This window comes from Eumetopias jubatus, unplaced genomic scaffold, assembly GCF_037043125.1.
Source record: "Eumetopias jubatus isolate StellerSeaLion01/CBP00866 unplaced genomic scaffold, mEumJub1_p1.0 scaffold_2, whole genome shotgun sequence".
NCBI lineage: Eukaryota > Metazoa > Chordata > Mammalia > Carnivora > Otariidae > Eumetopias > Eumetopias jubatus.
In genome coordinates this window covers 15,169,118-15,181,818 of record NW_028274808.1, presented here as the reverse complement: position 1 = coordinate 15,181,818, position 12,701 = coordinate 15,169,118, and the positions used below count along the sequence as shown (strand labels likewise).

General features: G+C 45.4%; 1 long non-coding RNA gene across 1 annotated transcript; it reads right to left on the bottom strand.

Annotated features, from left to right (window-relative positions):
• Nucleotides 1-2,589: 2,589 nt before the first annotated feature.
• LOC114206214 (uncharacterized) lies at nt 2,590-5,576 on the bottom strand. Its single transcript, XR_003608575.2, has 3 exons — nt 5,364-5,576; nt 5,169-5,263; nt 2,590-4,464 (listed from the first exon to the last, which is right to left on the bottom strand). It is a non-coding gene; the product is annotated as an uncharacterized LOC114206214 (long non-coding RNA).
• Nucleotides 5,577-12,701: the final 7,125 nt, after the last annotated feature.

The window sequence follows — 12,701 nt, the reverse complement described above, 5'->3', positions numbered from 1 at the left end:
AGAGCTAGCTCCAATATTCTGCCCTAGCAGTACACGGCGGGTTCAAGGACTGTCAGGACAGCGTGGGGAGCAGGGTGAAGAGGGGCTCGAGTAGCAGGAGAGGAGATCAGTAGTAGGTGAGGTCTGATCTTGTAGAACCTTCCAGGTCATTGCATGGACTTGGCTTTTCCTCTGAAGGAAAGAGGAACCACAGGGGAGATGGAGCAAAAGAGTGACAAGATCTGAGAGCTTTTCCAGGCTTGTTCTGGCTGCTGTGTCGATTCTAGACCATTGGGGTGTGAAGATATGCAGCAGATGTTGCAATGATCCCAGTGGCTGGAGAGTAGTAGCTGCGGGACGGTGAGAAGGAATCAGATTCTGGGTGGAACTGAAGTGACCTGTCCGAGATCACACAGCTAGTCAGTGGCAGAGCCAGGTGAGAGTAAGGTGAGCCACACCTTACCACCGATCTCCTGCTTACGGCACGACTCCTCCCCGCGGGTCTCTGGGCGTCCTACTGCCATCTATGAATGCAGCTTTCTGTGTGGGGTTGTTGGTTGTCTTGGAACTATCAGTGCATTTTAGTATATATCTTGCTGCCTGCTCGGAAATGTTTGGGGGCAAGAAGGTAGTATGTCAGCTATCTGCTCTTTGCAAGCTACTCGTCTACTCATCTTGTGATTTCTAGATGATTGTTACAAAAACTTCTGGGGCATATTCTGCTCTGCAAAGGAAGGACGAGTAACCAGGATACCAATATGCCAACCGGAAGCACCCCATGGGGATTCCATGTGGAGAGATTCTGCCCTGCTGAAGATAAACATGTGCTCCTGCCCCACGGCTACTCAAGGAGGAGGCAGATGAGCCGCCACTGTAATTACAACCATGCTGCTTTTCTCTTACCCAGAAGGTTTCCGAGGATTTGGTGACTCTGATCTGTTGCTTGGCAACATTCTCACTGAGTCGGTTCTCTTCCAATTTCCAATCCTATCCGGCCAGGGAGAATTCTCATAGCAGACACTCTGCCGTTCCTCGGCTTTTAGATTGTAAAAGGCAGATCTCGATTTAGATCTCTGACCTAAGGGATGACGCCAAGGGACCCAAAGAGCTACAAAGTCTTAACTAAACCGGACTTCAGTCTTGCCACAACTTCCCAAATGGGCCCTCCAGCAGAACCACTACAATGCAAGTGCCAGAAAGGCATGTTTGATTCACTGATGTGTCTCCAGCTCCTAGAACCATCCCTGACACATTAGAAGGGACTGGCAAACATTTATTGCATATATATGGGTAAACTACAGAATTACTCTATGGAAATTTTTATATCCCAGTCCTTTGGAGTTCTTTTTTCTGTTCTTTCTTATTTCTTGTCCTTTCTCCCTCCCCTCCTCCTCATTCTTTCTCATTTTTACATCTATATTTGAGAACTCCTCCCTCACCCCACCCCTGCCCATTTGTCATTTGCCTACTACCATTCTAGTCATTCATTAAAAAAATTGGCCCATCTGAATGACAACTGGAACCACAAGCCACAACCAGGTATGATCCCTGGAAGCCTCACAACGAAGTCTTAAAGCATTTAGGAGGAAACACCAAAACCCAAACAATTCCAACTGTGCCCTTTTCATTTCCAGCTCCATATAAATTTTAGACGAACATACGGTCATGTGCATTAGTGATAGCAATGTTTTTTTTTCCACACATGAGAATGAAAAAGTCTTCTCAGACACCGTAGGCACCACAGGCCGACTGACCTTCTTTCCCTTTGCCCCAATCCGTCTCTCACCAAGTTGTGTTTCTATGTCCCTTGCCCCAGTGAAAACTCTAGACGGTGTTTTCTAACTCAAATCAAGTGATCTCTATCAAAGTGTATATACATTTGCTAAATATGCTTAAGTTGAGCTAGTAGGCTGTCAAAGTCTAGGATGGCATTCAGATCTCCGACCTCTCAGGGACTAAAGGTCCAAATATTTGCCTGAATGGCTTCATTAGTCATCCTCACACTGAAACAACCTCTGTCTCCAGCTTCTCCATTTCTGTCAGTGGTACTGCACTCTTGTGGACACTCGCGCTCCAACGTAGAAAGCAGGGTGGCAGTGTTTCCTCCATATTGTAACTCAGGAATACCAGAAAGTTGTCTTCCCTTTTCCTCGTCCTCTGGTTCACGGATGCCTGAAATTTCATAATTTGTTTTGGCTTAAATCCAAGAGAAGGGAAAAGATGTAAATTTCTTTTCTAGCGCTGACTGTTTGCCAGGTACGATCTTATTTATTCTCCATATCAATCTTATGCCTCAGACCCTTTTTATATACGAGGGAACTGAAGCACAGATGCTGAGTGATTTTTTTCAGGGTCACAAAGCAGGTAAACAGAAGAAATGATTGCTGAACCCAAGGTGGGTTGACTCCAGAATCTGATTTATCTACTACCCCCGGCTAATATCTATGTGAGCCTAGCACTGTATTAAATATTTGTCTTATTAGATATATATTGTCAGAGTCAGTAAGTTTATCAGGGTAGTACCTGATGAAGGTGCCCCACCCCCGTGGCTCTGACTGAATAAACCCCTCACCCCAACCCCAGCAGTCCTCATTCAATGACTGATGCAAGTGCCATACAAAGACCGAAGCTCCCTCGCCCCTAAGGTGGGATAACCCTACACTGACTCCCAGAACTCCCCACTGGCATTAAGCTCCAGATGTCCACAAAGAGATGTGCTTTATAATACGCCCTGTATTGGCTGCCATTCTGTTCCTCTCTCAGTTCCCAACTTACCCATAGATGTTTCTTGGGATCCTTTCCAAAATAAACTCCTTGCACTTGAATACTTTTCTCAGGGTTCTCAGGGTCTGCCTCTTTGGAACCCAAACTAAAGCAGTCGGTAACTGTCCTAAAGATAGATTTTCAGGGGAAGAATCAGCAGACTTTGAGATCATCAAACATTGGAGGGGACAGAAGAACCGTCAGCTCTCATTTGCTCCCAGAGAGTCTTAACTAAGTCAGCCATTTATTCCTTATCTCATTAGCTACAGCAGGGAGATGAATTCATGTATTTGTCCATGAACAAATATTATTCCAGTTCTAGGGAAGAGGGATAAAGCAGTGTACAAAATGGACAAAATGCCCTGCCTTTATGGAGGTTATAGTCTAGTGGCTGCAAGGAGATTTTAAAAAAGAACCAACTAGATCCCCTGGAATTAAATAATACATATCTCAAGTACCTTACACTGTATAGGTTCCCTCTTCTCCTACCACTCGCTTTGTTCTTTAAAATTTGTCAGGGGCACCTGGGTGGCTCAGTCGTTAAGCGTCTGCCTTTGGCTCAGATCATGATCCCAGGGTCCTGGGATGGAGCCCCGCATCGGGCTTCCTGCTCAGCAGGGAATCTGCTTCTCCCTCTCCCACTCCCCCTGCTTGTGTTCCCTCTCTCGCTGTCTCTCTGTCAAATAAATAAAATCTTTAAAAAAATTTTTTTATTTGTCAGAGAAGCTTTTGTCCCCTATAGCCTGCATTTTGCTGCTTAGGTCCTTACAGGGCCACTTAATACTTCACTGTACTTTCTGAAAATTGCTAGTTACATCTAGAAGCACGATCAGAATCAGGTTCAAATTTTGGGCAACATGATTTCATAGGACTGTGTATTTCCATCAGGAGGCATATAGTGTCAGCTTGTCTCTTTTTGTGATATCACAAGCTGTCGATAATCATTACCAAGAGTTATTATTAGCTGGAATACTCCCATAAGGAAAAATTATTCCATCAGCTATTTGGTTACTCGAAAGTACAATTCATTTAGGAACACCAAAATACACGATTTCTTTTCTGTCAGTTCTCAAAATAAGACGGTTCTTTTAACATCTTCCAACATGGCCTACGAAGTTTGTTTCTTTTGAGTGACACTGTGAATTTATAGATCCGCTGGGAGCCTCTTCGGCTTCACTCCAAGGTCATCCCGGCATGACGCTAGCAATATTTGGTTATTCCCTGCTTTCTGGTATGACAAAGTGTTCTGAACTCATCTTTACATTTCTTGTCTTCAGACACGGAATCAGCAATTTCTGCCAGGATTAGCTGCCTTTTAATTCCATTCTTAGCAGGAAATATACATTTAAAAAAATTCTGTCTGATCAGTAAATAAATCCTTGTTCGACTTCAACAAGTAATGCTAGGTGTTGACCCACTGCTTCCCAAGACGTAAGATCCTGAAGGCAGCCAGCTGGACATCCTGGGTGCTCTGGCTGGGACAACTTTCTCCCTCCTGACTAAATCAATAAGGCAGCTGACCTCAGTTTTGGATTCCCTCTCTTCTCCGTCCAGTTCAGTAACCGAGTAAAGAGCACCTGGTTGTTAACTTTGGTATTCCATCCACATAACTGTTCTTAGTAATGCGCGAGGACAGCACAGGTGACACACTTCTGACCATCTCAGTCACTTCCTGGCCATTGATGGCGGTGTCCAACTCTCTCCGGAGCCCTGTACCAGGCACTGGAGAGCAAAGAGGTGAAAAATAAGGAGCTCCTGTCCAGTCTGGGGACAGAATGCATCCTCTAAAAAGTCACAAGATGGACAGTATGCACAGGAAATGCTAGAGGATTCTGGAGGGCTATGGAAGGACCCTGATTGCTATGGAGGAGGTAGTGATACAGCTGAAGGGTTCCTGCGGCAGAGATGATGCTCTACCATTTCCACTTCCTGGGCACCCAGGGAGATGGCATTTCCTTACTTCCTCTGGCCACTGGAATGTCTGTGGGAACATTCCAGGTCTGGCCTTTGAAAGGGAAAATAATGACCCCTCAAAAATGTATCTTTGTGTCTTTCCCTTGTTGGTCTCCCTCCCTTCATGCTCCGCCCCCTCGGAGCTCCTATAGCCAGGCCTGTGCCTCTGGGCAGCATGCTTCTCAGGTGGCTGGCTGCAGTCACCGTTCACAAGCAGACATATCTGTGCCTCAGAGTTGAGGAGAAGGTTCCTGGTCTCAGACACCTAACAGTTCTTTCACCCAAAGGGAATTTTGGGGTTACACTGAGACATGTAGAACCTTTTACCTTCTCCCAAGTCATACTGCCAAAGATCCACCTACTACTCCTGTGAGCAGAACTTCTCAAATAGGAAGCGAGAGTTCTGGGTGGGGATATAAACTGCTGAATCATAGCCTCATCCTAGAATATTACGCAGCCTTCACACACCTTACCTCCAGGGTGACTGTCACGGGTCACTAAGGAGCAAGGTCATGCCCAGGATCCATCCACTGACTCTCTTCCCACCGGTGGCTGTGATACTTTCCTTCTAAAAATAACATTTATCGTTTATTCTCGTTAGGAGAAAAAGCCATTTACCGTTGAAACCACTTAAAACAGATTAATAAAATAAAGAAAATGAAAATCACCTATAATCCAGTAATCCAAAAATATAGTCTGGGGTGTATACTTCCGGTCATTTCGAAACCTCAGGGTATGTGCGCCTAGTGTTGGTTTTGTCCTCTCAAACAAGAGCCTATCGCCCGTGCTGTTTCGTAACTGGCTTTCTTCCTCGACAATATCGAGTGCCCATTTCCCGATTAAATATTTCTCTAGGACCGGACCCATATATCCGGAGTACAGGTGGTTTCACCAGGGAGGCGGGCCTTTCTCACAAAGAAGGATTTGTCTGTCGAGGCTCCGGGCGCCCGGGGTCACGGGGGGGGGGGGGGGGGGCTCCGCACATCTGCCAAACCAAACAGACGGGAAGGATGAAGGCCTGGGGGCAGCGCTTGGCCTGGGCAGCGAGGAGCAGAAATCCCCAAAGCACCCACCTGAGTCAGCCCGGAAGCCTTGCGGCCGCCTTGCTGCACTCATCCCCAGGCCTCCCTTTCAGACACTAGTCGCTGGGCTCTGGAAAGCGGAGTTTCTCCACTTCTCTTCCACTGGACTTCTGAGGTGGGGGTAAGCACCCGGGGCGGGCTAGGCGGTGTGTGTGTACGGAAGTTGGGGGGGGGGGCTGTCTAAGCCGACGCGTCCTTTCTCTTTCCGGACCCTGCCGCCCCCTGGAAAGAAAAGGTCGACTTAACACCGCTTCACCTCCTAGGTGGGATTTGCAAAATCCTTAGAAGGCATTTTGCGTTATGCTTCGGAATCGCAGCAGGGGGCGGCGGGCTTGCTGCCGCTCGCTGCCAGTTGCGCACCGTCTTTCGGACGGAAGGGGGCACCGGCGGCGGGAACGTAAAGACTACACCTGGACCGCGCGTGCGTGCGCGGCGGGGGGGGGGGGGGGGGGGCGTGCGCGTGCGCGGCGGGGGGCGGTGCGTGCGCGTGCGCGGCGGGGGGGCAGGCGGGAACGGCTGCACCCGCGGCCGTGGCATGCGGTCCTCCTGCACGGAGTCCGCAACTCGGGTCCGCTAAGTCCCCGGAAACCTGCGTTCGTCGCAGCTGAGTTCCGATTTTAGAGCAGAAAGGCTCATTGTCCTGAAGTCACCCAGCCTGTCTGACCACTTTGGAAGTTTCTTTATGCTCCGCGGAACTCGTAGTCAGTCGTCCCAGGGGTCACAGGATTATTAATGCAAGAGCTTTACCAGGCGAACCTCTCTGGGAAGGGGCAACCCTGTTTTTTGGGGGGTTTTTTTGTTTTGCTTTTGTTTTTGTTTTGTTTTTTTTGCAACCCTGGTTTAATTTTCCGTGAGGCGGGGGAAGCAACGCTTGAAAAGAAGGGTTCTGCTTACCCAGTGCGCTCAAACTTTAAGAAAAGTAAACACTTCACTATTGGACGGGGGAGGGGGGATTATTAACCTGAAATTAAAATTTGGTGGGAAGTAGTTGTAAGCAAGTGTGCATCGACAAAGACTGTGCTCTGGCCAAACTTTTCTTCTGGCTCTTGTAAGCACCCGAGGTCTGCCCCTGGGCTTCTCTCTGACCTTGGAGAAGCCTGTTTGAGCAAGAATGCTGCTAAATCAGTTTGGGGGAAATCCTCCACCCTGGATCCTCCTGGGCTGCCTGCAGAATTCTGTGGAGTTGGTCTAGCAAGAATGCCCTCACCCTTACTTCTTGGCGATTTTCCATCCACTGACCCCCACCCTGTGCCTTGCCGGTACATCCCCATTTGTCCTTATTAGAGTCCAACTTCCTTGAGTCCGACCTCTCTCCCCTACAAAGCCCCACTGCAGTAGCCCCTCTTGAATAAAGACTGCCTTACTGTCTTTATTTAACAAGTGTTCTGAATAATTTTTTAGCAGTTTCTGATGGTATGTGTGTGCATGTGTGGGTGTATGTGGTGAAAGAGCCATCATGTAATGATTACGTGTTTTTAAACAATCAGTATGTAATATTCATTAAGCAATTTCATCTTTCTTCCGTGTCAGGCTCATGCGCTAATTTCCCAAGGTAATCATTTAGAACATCTATAATGCTGATTTTAAGTGTATGGTTGAAAAAGGTTCTCAGGAATGAATGTCTGATATCAGTATCAGTTTGAAGTTATCTCACTGATTTTATCCATACAGCCGAAGATTCCTCGTAAACTTTATTCTTCAAAGCAGAAGCTTTAAACGGGTGAACATAGGCACAAATATCCCTCTGTTCAGATGGAGGGTGCTGGATCTCCTTTAGAGAAGATGAAAGCTGCTACCAAAAATGTCATAAAGCCATCACACCAACCTGACATTCCTGTCTTCTAGCTTTTCATTCAGAAGATTCTTACATAGAATAGAGGGGGAAGGAGAGGACAAACCAAAACAAAAACCAAAGTTCTTGAATAACAGGTTATTGAAGAGATGTAATATAATGGAGGATCTCGTTAGGATGCTGATTAAACTATAAAAAGACTTCTTGGTCAATCAGGGAAGATTGAATATGTATTGTGTATTAGACAATCATAGGGAATTTTTGGTAATTTTTTAGATGTAAAAACGCATTGCGGTTTTTTAAAAAAGTCCTTTTATTTCTGGGTGAAATTATCTAAGAGAATTAAAAGTACATAGCCAAGTATTGATAGGGATTGAAGCTGAGTACAAGCATGGAAGTGTGTTATAGTCTCTATTTTTGTGGATGTTTGGTTATTTTCATGATAAAGAAGATGAAATAAAGGGAGGGTAATCAGAAGTGAAGAAAATATTGTAAATGTCGTCTGAGTACCTGAGGGTCCTGATCACCTCTGATAAACATGGGCTATCACAGAGCTCCTCCCATCTTGTATTTAAATAATTCCATATTTCATCTTGAAGATAGAGCTGCTTATTCCTTCCAGTTAAATTTGGCATTTGAGTTTCAGTCCTTTGATGAGGCAATGGTCGTTGATGATCACCCAAGATCAGTTTTCAAACGATACAGTTCTTCAATCTGATGAGCATTTTAAAGCTAAAAAGAAGACAAGCTTCATCCCTAAAGTCCTTGAATGCCAACGGAAAAAGCCCTGCTCTCCAGGAGCAGTGGTGAGTTTCATTCTCTCCCCTCCAATTCTCTTAGCACTGAATGTGAACCTCCCAGGTAAGAAAACATCGCTAGCTGACTCAATAGCTGACAAGTCTACGCTCAAAGCACTTGGCATGCCATGATGCTGGAAGGAGTGGATGCCAGCCAGCATACCCTTCATCACCTGCAAAACTCTTCCCTGCTTTATTTTACCAACTTTTATATGTCCTCCCAAACTCACTCACCTAAGAGTATCTGTTCAAGGATAATGGAAATGCATTTCCATACAAGAGAAGCACAATCATTTTATTACAAATATGAAAGCAACTCCGATGTTGCTCCTGGAGGAGCCCTGGCCTCCCTGCAGCTTCCTCACCTCCGCCTTATGCTCACCTCCACTGTGGTTCCTTTCTCCCTTGTATTTTTAGTATTTCTTTAATCGCGTGCATTTTCAGACATATCCAAAAATAGAAAGAAGTGGGGCCCCCCAGGCACCCCTTTACCCACCTTTAGCAATTACGAACACTTTTCAAATCTCATTTCATCCATTTCTCTCTGACCTAGTTTGTTTCTCCCCCCCACCCCCGCCCCCGGAACATTTTAAAACAAATCCCAGACACCCGTCAGTTCACCAGTCTTACACCCACTTCTGCATTTATCACCCTGTAGTGGAATTTGTTTGCAATGGCATTTTCCCATTGGTCTGCAAGAATGGGGTGTCCTTTATGGCTTTAGCAACCAGCACGCAAACTGATCCATGGTAGGTGGTCAGGAAACACTTGGAATTCAAATGTGTGAGTAAAGGCAGCTGCTTTATTGCCATAGACTTAAGAACATAGGTCTTGGGGCACCTGGGTGGCTCAATGGGTTAAGCATCTGCCTTTGGCTCAGGTCATGCTCCTGGGGTCCTGGGATCGAGCCCCATATTGGGCTCCCTGCTCAGCAGGGAGCCTGCTTCTCCCTCTCCTGCTCCCCCTGCTTGTGCTGTCAAATAAATGAATAAAATCTTAAAAAGAAAAAAAAAGAACATAGGTCTTAACTCACAGAATGCACAATGCCTCAGTCATCAAAAACATGCTCAGCCCAAGACTCATTATTTAGGACCAAGCACCTGCAGCGTTAGGACGGTGGCCACGTGCAGTGCCTGGACTTGAATCCCAGCTCTGCCTCCACTTGCGGTGTCGCTGGTATGACGGACTGTATGTTCCAGAGCCAGTGGCAGTTTCTCCTGTCCCACAGTGTTCTTCCCGTTTCCCCATCTGGAGGTGGAGTTTATATTCCCTCCTCTTGAAGCCGGGTGGGCTTGTGGCCACAGTGGAAGTGCTGTTACGTGGTAGCCCGGGCGAGGTCACAAAAGGCAGGGTGGTTTCCACCTTGCTGCCTGGGGCCCTCATGCTGGAGCCCCCAGGCCCCTGGTAAGGTCCTGAGACTCGATGAGCACAGACTCCCAGCCAGCCCCCGCCCACTTCAGCTCCTGGTTCCATTCCCGCCTATTCTAACTGCAGTTATGGTCGGACCATAACTGCCCGAGTGACCCCAAGCCAGAATTGCACAGCCACGCCCCTCCCGAATCCCTGACCCACTATGACCGTGAAAGATGATGATTGTTGTTTTAAACCGTCAACTATTGGGGTGATCTGTTCTGCAGCAAGAGAAAACCAAACTACTGGCTCTCTGTGCCTCAGTTTACACATCTTTAAAATGTTTCCTACACATTAGGCTATTGGGGGTATTAAAGAGGTAAGAACATCACTGGCACATGACAGCACTGAATAAATGCTGGCAATCATCACTTGGGAAACACACATAGTTTAGAAATCTTGCCCAACCTAATAAAGATAATATTTGCAAGATCTCATTTGCCACGCATGCTGATACCTTGAATAAGGGTTGTGATTACATAAATAAAAAATCAACTTCAAAGTTGCTAGGAGTTCTTTCAATAATTAGAGAGAAAACAGAATTTTTTAAAAATGCTTTGACTTCGCTTCTACTTCCCTGTCTGGTAAAACATGCTTCAGAAAGCAGACACAAGCATGAGGAAATTGAGTGGAAGAGAAGGTTTCTCACAAATCGGATCTTTGAAGAAAACCTGAGTATAATTAAACAATGAATATATTTTTCACGAAAACATGGGATTTTATACTCATTTAGGGAGTCTTACGGGGCTCAGATGTGTCTGAGAATGACACTGTGTGCTAAAATAAAAGGAAGACATTTTTGGAGCTCACCAAAGGATGGCATGAGTATCATTTGTGAAAAATGTTTCAAAACAAATCCATATGCATAAAAAAAGGCATCTGAAATGCCAGGATAATAAAATAAAATGTGAATTTGTCTTCTTATATATCTTAATGCACAGGATCCATGATTTTTAACTTAGCATCCATTCTTAACACTTCAGTTAGAGAGGATTTACAGCGTGAGAAAAAGGGGAGGGGGAAGAGGGGGCAGGAGAAAGTGCACATCCCTATCTGGTGTCACGTACTCATTTAATAATCTCTCATCACCAATGCTGCACATCACTGCTTCTCGAAAATTACAGTCACAGCTATTTATTTACTGTACCATTAAGTAATACAATTCATCCCTAAGTATTTTCTACACTAGGAGTTGGGACACTTAAGGTGCCTTTTCAGGGGTTTTAGGTCAAGAGGGGGAGCTTCAGGAAGGTATTTGCTGGGACAAGAGCCCTCCCCATTAGAAGGGTAAGTCTGACTTTTCCACTGAAAAGCGGCCTGTCACTCATTACAGTGCCAACGTGGGAATCCCAACTCAGAATTCTTAACAGCTATTATCAGGGACAGTATCAACTGGAAGACGTTTTATATTCTGGGTGGAGATACAATATGGGCCATGAAAGAAAGGACTGAATTAAAACAAAAGAATCCTTCAAGTAACATGGAAAACATTTTTTAAAAAATCCACTCTAGGGGACGCCTGGGTGGCTCAGGCGTTAGGCGTCCGCCTTCGGCTCGGGTCATGGTCCCAGGGTCCTGGGATCGAGCCCCGCGTCGGGCTCCCTGCTCGGCGGGAAGCCTGCTTCTCCCTCTCCCACTCCCCCTGCTTGTGCTCCCTCTCTCGCTGTGTCTCTCTCTGTCAAATAAATAAATAAAATCTTAAAAAAATAAAAAAATAAAATAAAAAATCCACTCTAGGAGTCATGCTCCATAAAACCTTTTAAAGAATTCAAGGATAAGGAGCCTACGACTTTATGAGGAAAACTGAGTTGAAATCGCAAATTTAACTTTTAGGGCCGTAAAATACAAAATTAGGCAAATTAAGAATTTTTTCTCCCCTAGACATTATCACCCACCTCCTCCTCACACTTGACACTCAATAATCTCATCTCTGATTATCGAGTGCTTACCTTCATGATACAGGAGGTCAAACTTCAGTGTATCCCTCCCCCAAATTTATAATGCTTTATTAAAAATGTATCCCTGAGTGGTGTGTGAGACTGGCAGAGCAACAGAGAGCACCAGACGGCATGCAGTAAAAAACAGAAGGTAAGAGACTTCCATGCGGACAATGATGGTGGCTGATGGCCCGGAGGCAGGAAGGGAAAGGCTGTGAGGTTCCCCCCAACACCTGTAACCTGACTTCGTCAACAGCTCCTGCAACACGGTGACAGTTTTGATTTTTTGGACCCAGGGAAGATGATGATTTCATGTATTTTTGAATTAAAATTTTCCAATTTAAAAGTAAGAAAACAGAATATATTCACAGTAGAATTCATGATATGGGAGAAGTCCCGGTTGGGAAAGGGTTATTCTATTGCCAGCTCTGAGGATGATCGAGGGAAAAGCACAGAGCTGTTTATTTGGTGTAGAGTAGCAGAGTTACACAGACCACAGGGACGTCAATGCTAATAATTTTAAGGTGCATGCCAGTGACTGATTCATTCTAACACCTACTTCGTGTTTGACGATGGCAGTGTGAACATCTGAGATCTTTATTACATAAGCCCTGCACCAGACCATCTTCATATTCAAAGGAACCTGTGAATTTTTCAAGCTGCAGATTATATCCCGTTAGTGGGTCATGAAGTCAGTTTGGTAGGTTACACTAGGGATGTCTTTTAACAAAACAGAAGAGGATATAAAATATATGAGCATATAGAATATAAGTATTTCATGATCTTTTCAGTTTTAGACATTTACACATATATACATGTATGTACTCAACTATATAAACACTGACACATTCTGATAACACAGACCCTCCAGTAGATGCAGGCATATTCTTTTCAGCCTTTCCGTTAAAAATAATAATAATAATAATAATAACAATACAGATGTCACTGGTTGAGCACTACTGTGGGTCAGCCACTGTTCCCAAGCTCT